This window comes from Equus caballus, chromosome 6, assembly GCF_041296265.1.
Source record: "Equus caballus isolate H_3958 breed thoroughbred chromosome 6, TB-T2T, whole genome shotgun sequence".
NCBI classification, from domain to species: domain Eukaryota; kingdom Metazoa; phylum Chordata; class Mammalia; order Perissodactyla; family Equidae; genus Equus; species Equus caballus.
This window is the reverse complement of record NC_091689.1, coordinates 44,184,617-44,198,999: the sequence shown is the minus strand read 5'-3', so window position 1 is coordinate 44,198,999 and position 14,383 is coordinate 44,184,617. Positions and strand designations below refer to the sequence as shown.

Sequence of the window (14,383 nt, the reverse complement as noted above, 5' to 3'; positions counted from 1 at the left end):
CAGAGACTGAATTGTTTTGAAAGACAGGCTGGTGCTCCAAGTGTTACACTTCCTGACCTGTGAGGGTTTATGGTACAGTCTGAATGCTAAGCTAAGGTGCCATGTATCCTGGAAATGCCAACACCACCAGATCATCCTCTTCAGTGTTGTGTGTGTCTGTGTGTGTAACCATCCACACACAAAAAATGGTATTTTCTGTGACTCCATTTCTAGGAATTGATATAGATATTGTTGCTGAGAAGCAAGGATATCAGCCCCTGTGCTGGCGTGGAGGGGTTCCCGCAAGATCTGCCCTGTACCTGCAAGTAATAGACACAGGCCATTTTAGAGCAAAGGAAAGAGGTCTAAGTGTTACTGTTATTCTCTTTACATCTCTAAAGGCATCTCTATAACTTCTATCACTCCAGCATTCTGTGATGGATCCCTCTAACAGATGTAAGGAAGGTAACTGGTCCCAGAGTGTGGACAGGAAGCAGAGGCTTCGGGCCCCCAGCCAGGGGCAGAAGACGTGCTACAGACCCGGATGGGGAGCACAGGTCTCCAAATCTGGAATGAAAACTCCTCCACTGTCGCTTCATACACCTGAGGTTTCACCTGTCCCTCCCATTTTTTTCCCAAATGAGGGACTATTCTCCCCATTTTGCAGATGCAGGAAATGAGGCCCAGACCTAGCAGCCACACCCAAGTGTCTGTGACTCAGCCAGTGCTCAGGGCTCAAGGAAAACTACCAAAATGGGAGATCATGCCAACAAGAGCTGTCTTGCGCACGATCAGCTCAACCCCTGGAGTACCCAACTTGACAAAGAAATCACAAGGTTCCTCACGTGAACATAGAACAAGGGTCAGAATGGAATACTGCCAACTCACGTCTCATTTCCTCCCTTCTCGTCTAGTCCAAGGCAGACCCCCATTTCCCTCCCCGAAGATGCTGGAGTCTCAGCCTTCCCCTTCATTTTCTTCGAGTGTGTTCTGTGAAACAAAGTGGAACAGATTAGGGTCTCGAGAGTGGAGCAGCACTTGGTGGGGGCCGGGTGTCCACTCTTTCATGGAAGGAGAAAATGAAGACCCAAATCCAGAAGGCTGGGAATTCTTATTCTCCACCTGTGTGGTCTGCTACAGTGGCCACAGCCACACGTGGCTGCTGAGCACCTGAGATGGGCTAAGCGCAACTGAAAGACTAAATTTATTTCAATAATTTTAATTAATGTAAACTTAAATTTAAAAACTGACCATTTGGTTTGGTTATTGAAAAGCATAAGTATGTATGGGGCAGCTTAGGTTTGTAAATCTACTTCTTCAACCATAAATATTATGAAGTCTAAATATAGATCAGGTATTTCCGACTAAAATTTAGTGTCTGAACTGGCGCGGACCCACACCCCATTCATCAAGCCACGCAGTGACAGGCTTCCACATACAAAACAGAGGAAGATTGGCACAGATGTTAGCTCAGGGACAATCTTCCTCAAACAAAAAGGGGAAGATTGGCAACAAATGTTAGCTCAGGGTCAATCTTCCTCACACGGACAAAAAATTAATTTCACCCGTTTCTTTTTTTACATTTTTTTTTTTTTTAGAATGTGGCTACTGGGGAATTTTAGATTACATATATTTCTATTGGTTCGCTACTCTAGATGTTTAATATTACTAGGGATAGTGCTGGAGAGGGGATGTCCTTGTCCAGAGGTTCACTTATCACCTGCCCTCTCATATTGCTAAAAGCTCCCTCTGGAACATTTTCCAGCCCTCTCTTTCCTAATTACTGTTTTAATCTCACTAACTTGAGTGAACACCCACTTGCCCTCACCCTTACGCCACCGGAGCTTCTCCTCCCTGCTCAGGCCTGCTCTGCCCTTCTCTCCTCTACCCATCTTTTGAAAACCCACATTCTACAGACAATTCTCCTCTCACTCCCCATTTCCCAGTCTTTTCCTTCAGTACCACCTTCTCTGACTTTTTCTAACAATCTCTGTCCTTGAAACTGCTTCATTAGAGGTCAAGGTCTTCGTTAGAGGTCTGCTTCATCAGGGGTCTGGAAGAAGGTCAGAGGGAGAGGCCACCACATTCCGGGCCTGCTCAGGCCCCTCTCCCACTGGACTGTGCCTGTGAGAGAGCGAGGAAATAGGACTGGGCGGAGAGGGACCTTGAACTGGGATGCGGTTTCCACAGAGGCCTCAGCTGATGCCTAGGGAAGCTCTGGAGCTGGGGCAGCCCTCAGGGTCTGGATGCCTTTGTGTCCCTGCATCAACCGACTGGGTCCAGATACCCCCAAGGAGGGCGTCTCCCCACCCCTGAAATAATTCTTCTGAGAGTACCCAACCATCTCCTCATTTCCAAGTCTCACCCTGTTTTCCTGGGCACCCTGCTCTGGTGTCTCTGGAGCGCCAGCCCCTACTGAACATGCCCCCTTCTCCGGGGTGCTGCCCCCCCACAGTGCTGACCTCCTGGATGGTGTCAGTGTCCCCCTTGGGCCTGGATTCCTCCTCAGCCCGCCCTCTCTACCTTGTCAACACTCTGGCTCCACCTCATCTTCTCTCAGCGTCTATCACTCCAGGTCCTCCTGGCGATGTCCACACCCAAGCACCACATGGGCCTCCTTCCGGAGACCCCCTCTCCTTCTACAACACACACAGCAAGCTCTGCAGACCCCCTCTGCTGCCTCTTGGAGTTTACCCTCCATGTCAGGTCTTCCTCTCCCAGGAACTACTGCAATCGCCTCCTTCTGAGAGCCCCACCTTGTGTGCCCTCTGTTCGTTCTTTGCCAGCAGCGGCGGGGTATCCAGAAGGCTGCCCCTCCGGTGCCTCCCTCAGCTTCCCTGACCCAGCAGCCTGGAACCTTGCTCATCGCAGTTAAGTTCAAAAGAACGGGGGCCTGCGCTGCTTTGGGAAATAACACATAACGCGTGCCCCGCAGTCAGAAGAGCTCCAGTTAGAGGCGGCTCTGCACCTGTTCTCGGCCAGGCCGTGGACAGATGGGCTCTCTGTCTGGGAAGAGATCGTGGTTCTCCCTGGCCCGGAAATGTAAAGCTGATGGTGCACAGGACTCTCAGAGGGACAGGGCAGAGATGAGAGTCCTCCTTGTGTCCTTGTGTGCGGGGGGCGGGGCAGGGGCAGGGGAGGCTGTTTGTGATCACCCAGGACCCTGCGTATTTCCCCTCCACCAGGGGCCAACCCCCGGGGCAGGGAGACCTGGGCGGGGGCAGCGGCGAGGAGGAGGCTACAGGCGGATGGGGAGGTTTGTAAGCTAGCAGCCAGGACCCCCAGTCCCTCCCCTCCTCCTCGCGAGGATCCCCCGGCAACCGCCCAGCTGCCCGCAGCTCCCACTTCTTTTGCTCTGTGTGCCCTGAATCGAAGAAAGGCCAACTCCAGACAAAGACCCGGCCCGCACAGGCCGGCTGGGGAGCGAGCCCGGACCGCGGGGCGGGGGCGGGGCGGGCGCTCGAAGGCAGGAAGCGCCCGTGGCCGGGCTGGGAGCGGCGGCCCGCGCCCTGAGCCCCTCGGCTGGGCGGGCGGGAGCGCGGCGGGTGCTGGCGGTGGACGGCCGGGCGGGCGGGCCTGCGAGCCGCCGCTCCGCCTCTCCAGGGTCTGTCCCTTCGCTGCGTCCGGAGCCCGCGGCCCGTGGCGGGTAAGTGCGGGGGCGCCGAGGGGGCGCCGAGAGCGCGCCGGGGCTGGGGGCCCGCGGCCGGGCGGGGGCGCGGGAAGGAGGGGTCTCGGCGAAGGGTCCCGTTCCCTGAGCTGGTGGTGGCGGGGCCCTGGCGGGCAGAGGCGAGCTGACTCTGGATGAGGAGCGGGGCAGGAGGCCTCCGGACACCCAGGATGGACATGTGCACGCACTGGGGTCTGTCCGGGGTCTGCAGCAGTTGTGTCCATAACTAGTCCCGATTTCTGCCCTGGGGTCTTGGGACAGAGCTCTGTGCCTCCGAGGGTCTTGTGCAGTCCAGCGTGCCCTGTGCATGTTTATCCCTCTCTGAAGTGTTCTCTTTGTCCACCCTGAATTCCAGTAGCTGGCTCTTCTGTGTAAGCCCGAGGTGACAGGTCCAGAGTATCCTGGCTAGCATTGTGCCATCCTTGGCTCTGTACCTCATGCAAAACAGGGTTTGCTAAACGCTGGCAGCTGGTATGTCTCATGCATGCACAGGATGGCTCTCAGCAGATCTGTCTGCCTGGGCAGGGTTTTCCACAAGTCCCTGGGCACATCTGTGTGTTTGTGGGAACATGGCTCTGCAGGCCCTGTCACCTGTGTTTGCCTGCCCATTCCTGCAGGTGAGGTTGGCTGGTTCGGTATGGAAAGAAGGAAGGTGTGGAAGTTTCTAGGGTGTATTGTTTTCACCGGTGATATGTGCAGTGTACACAAGCACTCGTGTGCTGGAAAATAGGAAGGGGAGCATCTCAGCTTGGGTCTGAGTTGCTGAGTGTGCAGGAGCCTCTACAGAGATCTCCAGCACACGGTGCGCAGTGTGAGGCAGGGGTGGCGTAGAGAGAAGAGGCAGCTTCTGGAAGAACTCCTACAACACTCTAGGGCACAGGGTGTAGCTGGAAGGCTCGGGAAGAGAATGTGGGTCGTATCAGGTCAGGTGAGTAGTGTGTGCTGGATTGTCCTGGGGGGAAGCTGCAGTTGGAGTCCGGAGACCTGAGTTTGAATCTGGATATAGTGGTTGTCGCAGTGTCAGTAGCAGTGTTCCCGGCACGGTCACCCTAGGGCTCCGTTGCTATGTGTGCAAAATAGGACTAATAAGGGCTGTCCTGCCTACCTTGTGAGGTGGCTGGAGCTCACATTGGCCAATGCCTGGGCAAGTGCTGACCTCAGTGAGCCTCCAAGGGCGAGGGGTGGATGCTGGGCCCACAGGTGCCAGTTGGAGGTTTGGGGAGCGCTTGGGGGCCTGGAGCTGTTTGGTCTGGGGGGCGTGGGGGGAGCCATTTGCACCTGCTTCTGGATAGTCAGGTGTTAGGAGCGTCTGCCAAGAGCCTGGCTTTGGACTTGTGGTGTGTGAGATACCTGAGGCCTGTGTGGGACCGTGGGCTTCGTGAGAATGCCTTCTGCAGCACGAGAGGAAACTTTGCGGGGCTGTTCCTTAAATCATAGCCCTGGAGCAGCTTCACTTTCCGGAGAGCCTCCCTCCAGGTGAGCTAAGGGCCTGTACCCACCATCTTGCTTTCACCTTCACACTGCCAGCGGGAGCAGTAGGAGCCCTTTCCACCATGTGCAGCCAGGGAGCCAGGTGAGGAGGAAGCTTTCCCAGCCGAGGTCACAGGGTCCCAAGTCTGTGATGTCAACTGCAGGGTGCTGTCTTCTGGGTTGCAGAGCACCAAGGCTGTCACCCGCTGAGGAGGGCAGGGAGGGTGTCAAGAGTCAGGACAGATAGCCTGAACCCCAGGACATGGTGGGCGGTTCGTCAGCCCTTGCATGTCACCTGTCACCAAGCCTTGTTTTCATGTAGTAAACATTGTGAAAGGCAAGTGCCCTAGCCAGGGAGCCTGGAGACCTGGGCTCAAGTGTCGCTCGGCTTCCTACCTGCTGTGTGACCTGGAAAAAGTCATTTCACCTCTTTGGGTCTGCTTTCTTATTGGTCAGAATCAGGGCATCTTTCCTGATTACGGTTCTGCTGGGAGCTCATGCTTTGCCTCCTCAGAGAGGCCTTCCCGGATCCCTGTCTACAGGAGCCCCTCCCACAGCCACACCACTGCCCTGTCTGCTTCCTCCACGTGCTCACACCACCTGACTTCACTCGGCTGTGACGGACCCCCCTGGAGCTTCTGGGCAGGGGACCTCCCTCGTCCCGTCACCTGCTGGTTCTCCAGCGCCTGAGACAGGGCTGCGAGGCAGTGTTAGTGAAGGAGCGAAGAACTTTGCGGGAGGGGATGGCTGCCTGGTGTTCCCATCCTGCTCCTACCAGCTTTGAGGGAGCAGCAAGCCTACAGGCAGGGCCATGGGTCCCTCACGTCAACAGCTTGCGGTTGATCTGAGTTATGGGTTGTCTTCCAAGTGGGATTTCCTTTGAGGAAAGGGCCCTCCCACTAAAATAAAACTAGAAAACCATGTCGGAGACTCATGGGCCTTTTCAACTCCAAGGTGAAATGACAGTCTGGAAGTAATGCACACTTGGCCCTCCAGAAGGACCAAAGGCAGTGATTCTGACACCGCAAGTGGTGATCCCACAGATCTCTGTGGCTTGGCTGTGGAATTCATCACATGCATGTTTGCAACTGGTTTAATTTTCTGAATTTTTGGTCTTAGTTAATAAGAAGTGATTTTGCACACAATACAGCAACGAGGGGTATGTGGGGACTCTGAACCACGTGTGAGAGGAGCGCCAGACCAGGAGGGGACATTGACTGTCTGCAAAGTGGACAGCCACATGCTGACACCTGACAGCCGCCTATTTAGGGCAATTATGCATGTCATCGTCCTCCCCTGGGTGTGTTCCCAGGCAAACTGCTCCGATGTGCCTCTGCCCAGGAGAGGTCCACTCAGCGCCAGTTTTCTTGAGTAGCTGGTGGTGGAGAGGAGCCCTTCTCTCTGGGCGACTCCCGGGCCTAGAGGACGGCAGCGTGACGGCCGGTCCTGACCTCTGTTTACAGCAGCCATGTCGGCTCCACAGAAAACATTCTCTTGTGTCGTCTCTTCCTGTAAATACATTTGCACACGGCATTGTGAGCCTGCGTGCCAGGTTTTTGGCACAGAATATATGTTTCCCACCACATTTACTAAACCCCATGGGAGTTCATATGCCACATGTATACTATAATATAGTTAGGTAATACACATTATCTGTTAGTAGCATACCCACGATGGAGAAGGAGGGTTAGTTGTTTCGCTGGGTTGTTTTAGGTGGCGGTTGAGGAGGGAGGCTATGGAGAGAACTGGAAAGAGGAGACCTGAGTACGGAACAGAAGCCTCTGTGAGTTCCTTTGGCCCTTGACCTTGCTTCTTGTCCGTGTCCCTGCTCTGGTGACTCCTGTGGGTGCCCCAGTTGATAAGGCTTGCACTTACAAGATGGTGTGCTGCCCAGCAGAGAGAGCGGAAGGGGAGTGTGGGGTGGGGACGGCAGATAAATATTCATGATTCACCAAGTGCCTGCTCCAGGCCTGAGAAATACATAAAGATCCGGCCCCTGACCTCCACGCATCTAGTTGAGGAGCTTCACCTCACTCCCGGGAACAGGAGAAAACAGCTGAGTGCACACTGCCTGGCGCTCACCCGGGCCCAGCGGGAGCTCAGGGGAGGAGAGGGGACCGTAGCGCCGAGGAGGGCCCGGAGCCCGCCTCTGGGGTCAGACGTGCTGCCGCGAATCGGCTCTGCCCGTCCTCCCCACCTGACCCCACTCAGCTTCAGTTCCTCCTCTGTAAACCGAGGAGGCGATCTCTGACTCCTAGCCGGGGTGCGGATGCCCAGGGTGAGCCTGGACAGTCCACTTGGTCAGGGCCCGGAGCGCCCCGGCGTCTGCTGACCATGCAGCCCTTTGGGAAAGGGTGGGTGGGAGGAGGGGCCTGCCGGGTGGAGACTGCTGTGCAGCTGCCTGTGACCCTGGGCTGCGCTGGCCGTGGGCCGCGTGGCCTCCTGCTGGTTAGGCCCCCGCGAGCCAAGCACCCCTTTTCTCCTCGGGGCGCCTCTCCACGGGGCATTCCCCCAACATGCTGAGGAGGAGGGCAGCTGTGTGTCAACAGCTTCCCCTCCCGTTTGTCTTTGCTGCCCCTGTCCGCACATATGGCCCTTCTTACGGCTTAAGCAGCTTTACTGTAAAATACTGGGAATTCAAGAACTGCGGATGTTACGAGGAACAGGAAATGTTAAGAGGAATTGCTGGACGGTTCCCCGGTGTGTTTTGAAGCAGGAAGCAGGGTTCCCTGATGCCCTTTGATGGGAGTGGGGAAGGCCGCAGCGCTCCCCACCTTAGGCCTGGTTTGCTGTCTTTTTCTTCAGTGATCTCATGTTTTAAAAGATTTTTCTCAGCCAAACTTCACTATCCATGAAAATTTGTTTCTCCATCTGAAAAATTAGTCAAAGACCACATAACTCAAAGTGTTTTCACTATCCAGTGTCCACTTTTCTGTTTTATATCATTGACATTTTTAAAAGATCAGTTTAGGCCATTTACTAACAGATTCTAGTGTGTTTAAAAGACTCAGAAGAGAAAAGAAAAAGGACAGGAGTGGTCTGGTATTGTCCAGTTTGGTTGAGGTCTGGAACAGATTGGAAAGTTTTCTTAAAAAGCATTGTATTATCCTGTTTGATCAGGTAGGTGTGGGAGCTAGAGTCTGAAGCCTTTTTTTTCTTTTGGTGAGGAAGATTCACCCAGAGCTAACATCCATTGCCAATCTTCCTCTTTTTTTTTTTTTTTTTTTTGCTTGAGGAAAATTAGCCCTGAGCTAACGTTTGTGCCAATCTTCCTCTACTTTGTATGTGGGTCCCTGCCACAATATGGCTGATGAGTGGTGTAGGTCTGCACCTGGGATCAGAGTAAAGATCTGAGTTTCTCGAAATACTGTAAAGAGATTTCTCTCTCAGAACCCCTTGTATAGACAAGTACTAGGGTTCTGACATTTGGAAAATGACGTCTGTACCATGGTTAGAATTATATTTCTCACCATTACCTGAGGATAGAAATTATGTTGAATGACTTTTTATCCCTGGAACTAGTGCAAAGCTAAGCAAACAGTGGGAGCTCTGTGAGCGTCCGTGGGACGGATATTTCAGGGAGGAGCCACCACTGAGACTGGCTGCAGGGGAAGTCCCCCAGCCAGGGCCGCCTACATAATTTGTGGGACCCAGTGCAGAATGAAAATGTGGGGCCCTGGTTCAAAAAAAAGGAAAAAGTGCCATTAAAGGTACTAAAATATAACACTCTTCCCTTTCTTTCATGGTCTCTTTCTTGGCTTGTCATGGTGGTTTCTATTTGCCGTTTAATGACATTCTAAGTAAAGAAAAATTAAACTTTTAAATTATTAGCATGAATTTTACCATTCATCTTTATATTGTGTAATGCCAGTTTTAAATGGCAATATATGAGCATTTTCCTCATACATAGAATCACCAGAATTACACAGTTCATATGTCATAGCTCGAATTTTGGGCTTACCAGACAGAGGAAATGATGCCCAAAACCAGCTCAGCTGTGTTTCTTTCACTTCTTAATACATGCACTTTCTGTCAACATACTCTGCCTTCGGGGTGATGGTAAAGGACAAGCTGAAAGGAAAAGGAGCTAGGCACGACTCAGCCTTTTCTTTCCTTCCTGTCATCATTTTCAGTGTAAGTGGTGACTAATGCAGGAAGTAACACGAATAGGGCAGAATAGGGTATCGTGGGCTCCTTGGTTGTTTGCTTCTTAGGATGCATATCTCTCTTTCTGCATTTGACTGAGCCCTGGTTCCAGCAGAGGCCCAGCCTCCCAGGGCCATCAGCGCTGTGTGCTCCCTGGAGTGACACCCTGCCTTGCACTCGCTTCCGGCCTCTCTGAGCCCCATGGGTCAAGGCTCCCCGGAGTTCTGCACTCATGGGGCCTCGTGAATGCTGGATCAAAGGAGGCAGGAGGAACTGTGGACACGAGTACTGTGCATATCTCCTCTGCTCACATCCGTGCCCACCGTCCCAGGGCCCTCACATACAAAACACAAGTTCAAAGGTAAAATGATGAAGAATTCCAGATGCCAACAGCAGAGTGTTGAACCAAGCGCAGGGCCCTTCTCACACGGGGCCCTGGGAGATGCACAGGCTGCTCACCCATGAAGCCAGCCCGGGCCTCAACCTTTGACCTCCTGTTTTGGTCACATTTTGGGGTGCTGGCCCACTTAGGGCAGAACGAATCCTTTAAACTGGCAGGCCATTCAAATGCCCTTGGATTCTAGTTAGTATTTCTATCTTTGGAAAACGGCAGAAGCTTCCATTTCATTATCCAGGTCTCCACCGTTCTGCTCTAAATTATTTACATTTTTTACCAGTCAGCTTAGGTGATTTACTAACAGGTTCTAGTGTGTTTAAAAGGCTCAAAAGAAAAGAACAAAGGACGGGAGTGGAGGTGGGGATTGTCCATTTTGTCAGAGGTTTGGGACACGTTGAAAAGCAAAAAGCTGCTAGGAGTTCTTAGGCCTGTGCAAAGCCAGCCACCAGCTGTTTTGGGCACAATCATTTTGACACCAAAGCCAAGCAGATGGTCTGGGAGGGGGAAGGGCGTGGCTCAGTCACGAGGGAGGGAGTGTTCTTTGGGTTGGAGAGAAGAGAGGCCAGGGGAAGGGGCTGTGGGAAAGTGCCATGAGACTCTATGTTTGGGGTGCTTTTTGCACACACACGGGCTTAGAGGAGCCAGACCTTCCAGAAGAAATAAACTCCTCCCTGAGTGGGAAGAGAGGGTGAGACAGGAAGTTAGGACGAGAAGCAGTGGGAGAGAATGACATCCTCAGCAGGCAGTTAACACTTTCTGAGAGCGCTGAGCAGATAGCTCAGGGCTTTTAACTCGGCTGGAAACACAGAGTTCCAAGCAAGTACCAGGAGGCAAGTACTAGTATCCTGCACTGGAAAAGGAAGGTAGAAAGTGGCCCCCTCCTTTTTTAAGTATAGAAAGGAGGACTGTTAGAAGCAGCAGTTATATATAATAGGGTAGCCACACTTACACTGTACCTTTAATCCTTGGTCTACATTCTACCTTGGTTTTAATGTATAGTATAAATAATGCTAATTGTGAGTAGCTGTTTTCATCATTAAATTTGATAGTTGCATGACTGGCTATTCTCCAGGGGTCTGCAAACTGTTTTTGTATGATCTGCGAGCGAAGATTATATATTTAAAAGGCTGAAACAAACAAAAAACAAAAAAGAAGAGGCAATGAGACCAGGTGGCCCTCAAAGCCTGAGGTATTTACTGACTGGTCTTGTCCAGAGACTGTTTGCTGAGCCCTGATCCCCTGGCATCAGCCTGGGCTTTTCAACCGCTCGGTGCCCCAGCACTGGACGCGGCATGGTGGCTGTGGGGAGGCTTAGTCTCTGAACCAGCGTCTCTCTGGTGCCACCCTCTGAGATCCTGATCTAATTCACTTGGGGTGCAGCCTAGGAATCGGGATTTTTAAAAATTCCTTAGGCGGTTCCAGTGCAGCTAAGATTGAAAAGCACTGCCCTAAGGTAGTGGTTCTGGAAGTGAGGCCCGGGACCTGCAGGGTCAATAGCCCCCAGTGGGCTAGAAGTGCAGAATCTGCGGCCCCACCCCGACCTGCTAACTCAGAAGCTCTGGGGTGGGCCCAGCTCTTCCGGGGGTCCTGATGCACCTCGAGTCTGAGGGCACTGCTCTAAGGCTCACTCTTTCAAACGTAAACCTGCTCATGGCAGGCCAGCGTCACAGAGGGCTGGGTGGAGAGAGCAGGAGGACAGGAGGAAGCTCGCAAGGGGGACGAGCAGGGCCTCGGAGGGTGCTTTCCAGTCTAAGGCTGGACATAACCGTCGCTGCTCCCTGACACACCACCCAGGCCCTGGGAGGTGAAGTGAGCTGCAGGAGCCAGACCTTGGGACTAGAATCACACCAACAACAACAACGATCATGAACCCCTCCCTAATAAAAGTTGTCCATAATAATGTTAGTTTGGGGCTCTGTTTTTCATCATTACATATGTATTCACCTTTCATTATATTAATTTACAGAAGGTACCCATTTGGTAAATGCAAGGATTGAAGCACACTCCTGAACTATTTTGAAATAATTTAAGTAAACTTTATACCTGCCTGCAAAGTATGAAAGCTGCGTTTCTGATCATTAGTGATGGGTGAATTCTGTTCTCCCAACCGCGCCCTCTAGGAAGGACAGATTCCTGCAGGGTACTTCTCCCCAGTTGCCTGCCCTCCAACAATGTAGCAGGTGAGGCATTTATAAGAATGTCATAGGATTTACAACCTGTTGACAGCCTACTATGTGCCAGGAACTGCGTGGGTTGTAACATACATGATCTCCTATAATCATCGCAGCCCTGTCAAGTCAATGCCATTATCCTCATCTTACTGTTGTGAATATTGAGGCACACAGAGGTTAAAGACCTTCCCCAAATCCCACAGCTAACAAATGGCAGAGCTGAGATTCAAACCCAGGGAGGTCAGGCCTCAAAATCCGTGGGGGTGGAGGTAGGGAAGTTTGCCCATGATCAGACATGATGTGGCGTTTCAATAAACCTAAACTAGTTGGGCTTGAGAACATACAAGTAGTTACTCCCTGCTCTTCCAATTCTTGCTCAGTGTCCTGTGTATCCTCGGCAGGGTGTGAGCCCACATCATCCAAAGGTTGGATTGTGGTGGTGCCATCTTAGAAAGAATTCAAGCCCCAGAGACACACAAGGCAACCAGAGATAAAGATTCCATCCAAGTTGTCAAGAATGCAGTTGCTACCCACAGAGCTGGCTGGGTCTTTAAATTCTTCCTTCTTCATTTTGGAAATTAGCCACCAAAGTGATGTATAAATATTACATATTATCATCACCATCAATAATAACGAGGCATCCTTTTAGAGTCTTCATGTCTCCGAAGCACCATAGGCTCATTAGCTCCTGATGTCTTACTGTTATAGGGCTCGGTTACAAGCGGAAGCAACGGGAGCTCAGAGGTCATGACCGTTGGCAGCCCTGTGAGTCTGCGGTCTCCCCAAACCTGCAGAACTGGCCTGAGAACAGAGATGCGGGTTTGAGTCCCAGCTCTCAGAGCTGCTCGGTGAGAACGGACAAGTGACATCCACCCTCCCGGTTTCTGCGGCCGACATATGGGAGTGGACTGATTTCTAAGGTTCCGTCTCCATCTTCCAGTCCTGGGACATGTGGGCGGCTTTCCAAGGCTGGGGCCAATGGGCAGTGATGATCGTGGTGGTGATGTAATCAGTCAGGGAGCCAGTGTGGGCAGTGTCCAGGGTGTTCTGATGCCAAGTCTATTTCTATAACATCCTCTGTCTACACAACTCATGGGACTAAAGTTCTTCCTTCTTTTTTGGAAAGAATTAGGGTAACAGTGTGGGCTTGTTGGTCAGTTGCCATGTGAGTGCATTATTTCCTTGCCCAGAAAAGTCAAGGATCTTTAAAAAGACGAGTCTCTGTGAGCTTGGCTCTCCTGTGGGGAGAGGATTCTGATGCTTTCCAAGGGGGTGTCTAAGTCCCTAGAAAATATGTTTTCACAGATCTGAGATGAAGAAACATGGTTTATTTATCAGGGAGCTTAGCAGCTTCCAAACTCTCTTCAATAAATTACGTCATCTTCTGGACTTAAGACCTAACAGATTTACATCCAAGTCCCAAAGTGAAAATTAGAATTTAAATTTGGATCCATGAGTGTTCTCTCCCTTTCCTTTACCCTTACGCACACGTGCACCAATCTGCCAGTCCGTGTGGTGTGGGAGAAAGCAAGCTGGACCAGGGGTCTGGGCACCCAGGATGCCTCTGGTGGTGTCCCCGGGGCCCACTGGGTCCCTGAGCCTGTGCCTAAGACACACCCTTCTCTTGGGAGTTGATGTCCAGGCCCTGTCTATACCTGCCTAAGAAAGGAATCTTAACCATTTCCTGGGGGGAAGCCATAAACCTCTTTGGAGATCTGCTAAAACCTATGGAACCCCAGCACATAAATGGTAAAATCGTTCATGCGGTGTCGGGGCCTCCAAGTTATACCTCCTTGGAGGGAATGGTCTTTTGGGCTTATTGCTAAGTCCTGGTATCCTGCTCCCGAGACAAGACGGGCACTGTTTTGAAAGCAAATAAGAAACTGTACAACTCCTCCTCTCTGGGAAAGGAGATGAGTCTGCGTGTCATCCAGGCTTTTTTTTCTTGCTGCCTGGAAGGGAGAGTCTGAGCCTTTCTGATTCCCGCAAGCAGGTTGTGAATGTACTTACGCACGAAGTAACGTGCACCGTAATGAGGCTTCTGTGGGGGCGCCCCTCCTTCCACCCCGAGCCTCTCTTCCAGCCTGGCTGGTCCCTGCCAGAGCCACAGAGCATTCACACACCCTCCTCTCCTTGATGGAGGCTGCTGCTGCTGCTGGGGTGATGGAGAGGGGGCAGCCTGTGGGGTCAACCAGTACTTGCTGGTCTTCACGGTCTGTCCCTCCAGGGTCCCCACCCTCTTGCCCCCATAAAGCAGAGGAGGAAACAGGCTCAGGTGTATTAGATGACCTACCCAAGGTCACACAGCTGGTAAGGGTGACATTCATTTTCCCTCCATGTATGTGACAGCCCAAATCAGAGTACCAGGCCCATGGTTCCGTTCGCTCCCCGGCTCCCTCCTCCTAGACCAGGGATGGTGCAGGGGAGAAAGGCCCCCTCCTCCGTGCGCTCAGCATCGTGCATAAGCCGCCCCACGAGGACCTCTTCCTGAAGCTCGCGGGTGCCCTGCAGGCTCAACCAGATCATTTCCAAATAGCTCAGAAATCGTGAGGT

At 52.2% G+C, this 14,383-nt stretch overlaps 1 protein-coding gene across 6 annotated transcripts in view; it reads left to right on the top strand.

The window, feature by feature from the left end:
• The first annotated feature begins 3,469 nt into the window (after window positions 1-3,469).
• The window catches only part of TSPAN11 (tetraspanin 11), a 67,067-nt gene continuing 56,153 nt past the window's right edge, over window positions 3,470-14,383 (top strand). For 2 of the 6 annotated variants that reach the window (XM_001493856.6, XM_070270881.1), the window contains exon 1: window positions 3,470-3,625. The gene's annotated coding sequence lies outside the window, so the exon portion shown is untranslated. Of the gene's footprint in view, window positions 3,626-4,312; window positions 4,575-14,383 lie in introns of those variants that run through there. The other 4 variants (XR_011439944.1, XM_070270882.1, XR_011439943.1 and 1 more) reach the window with 3 other exon arrangements.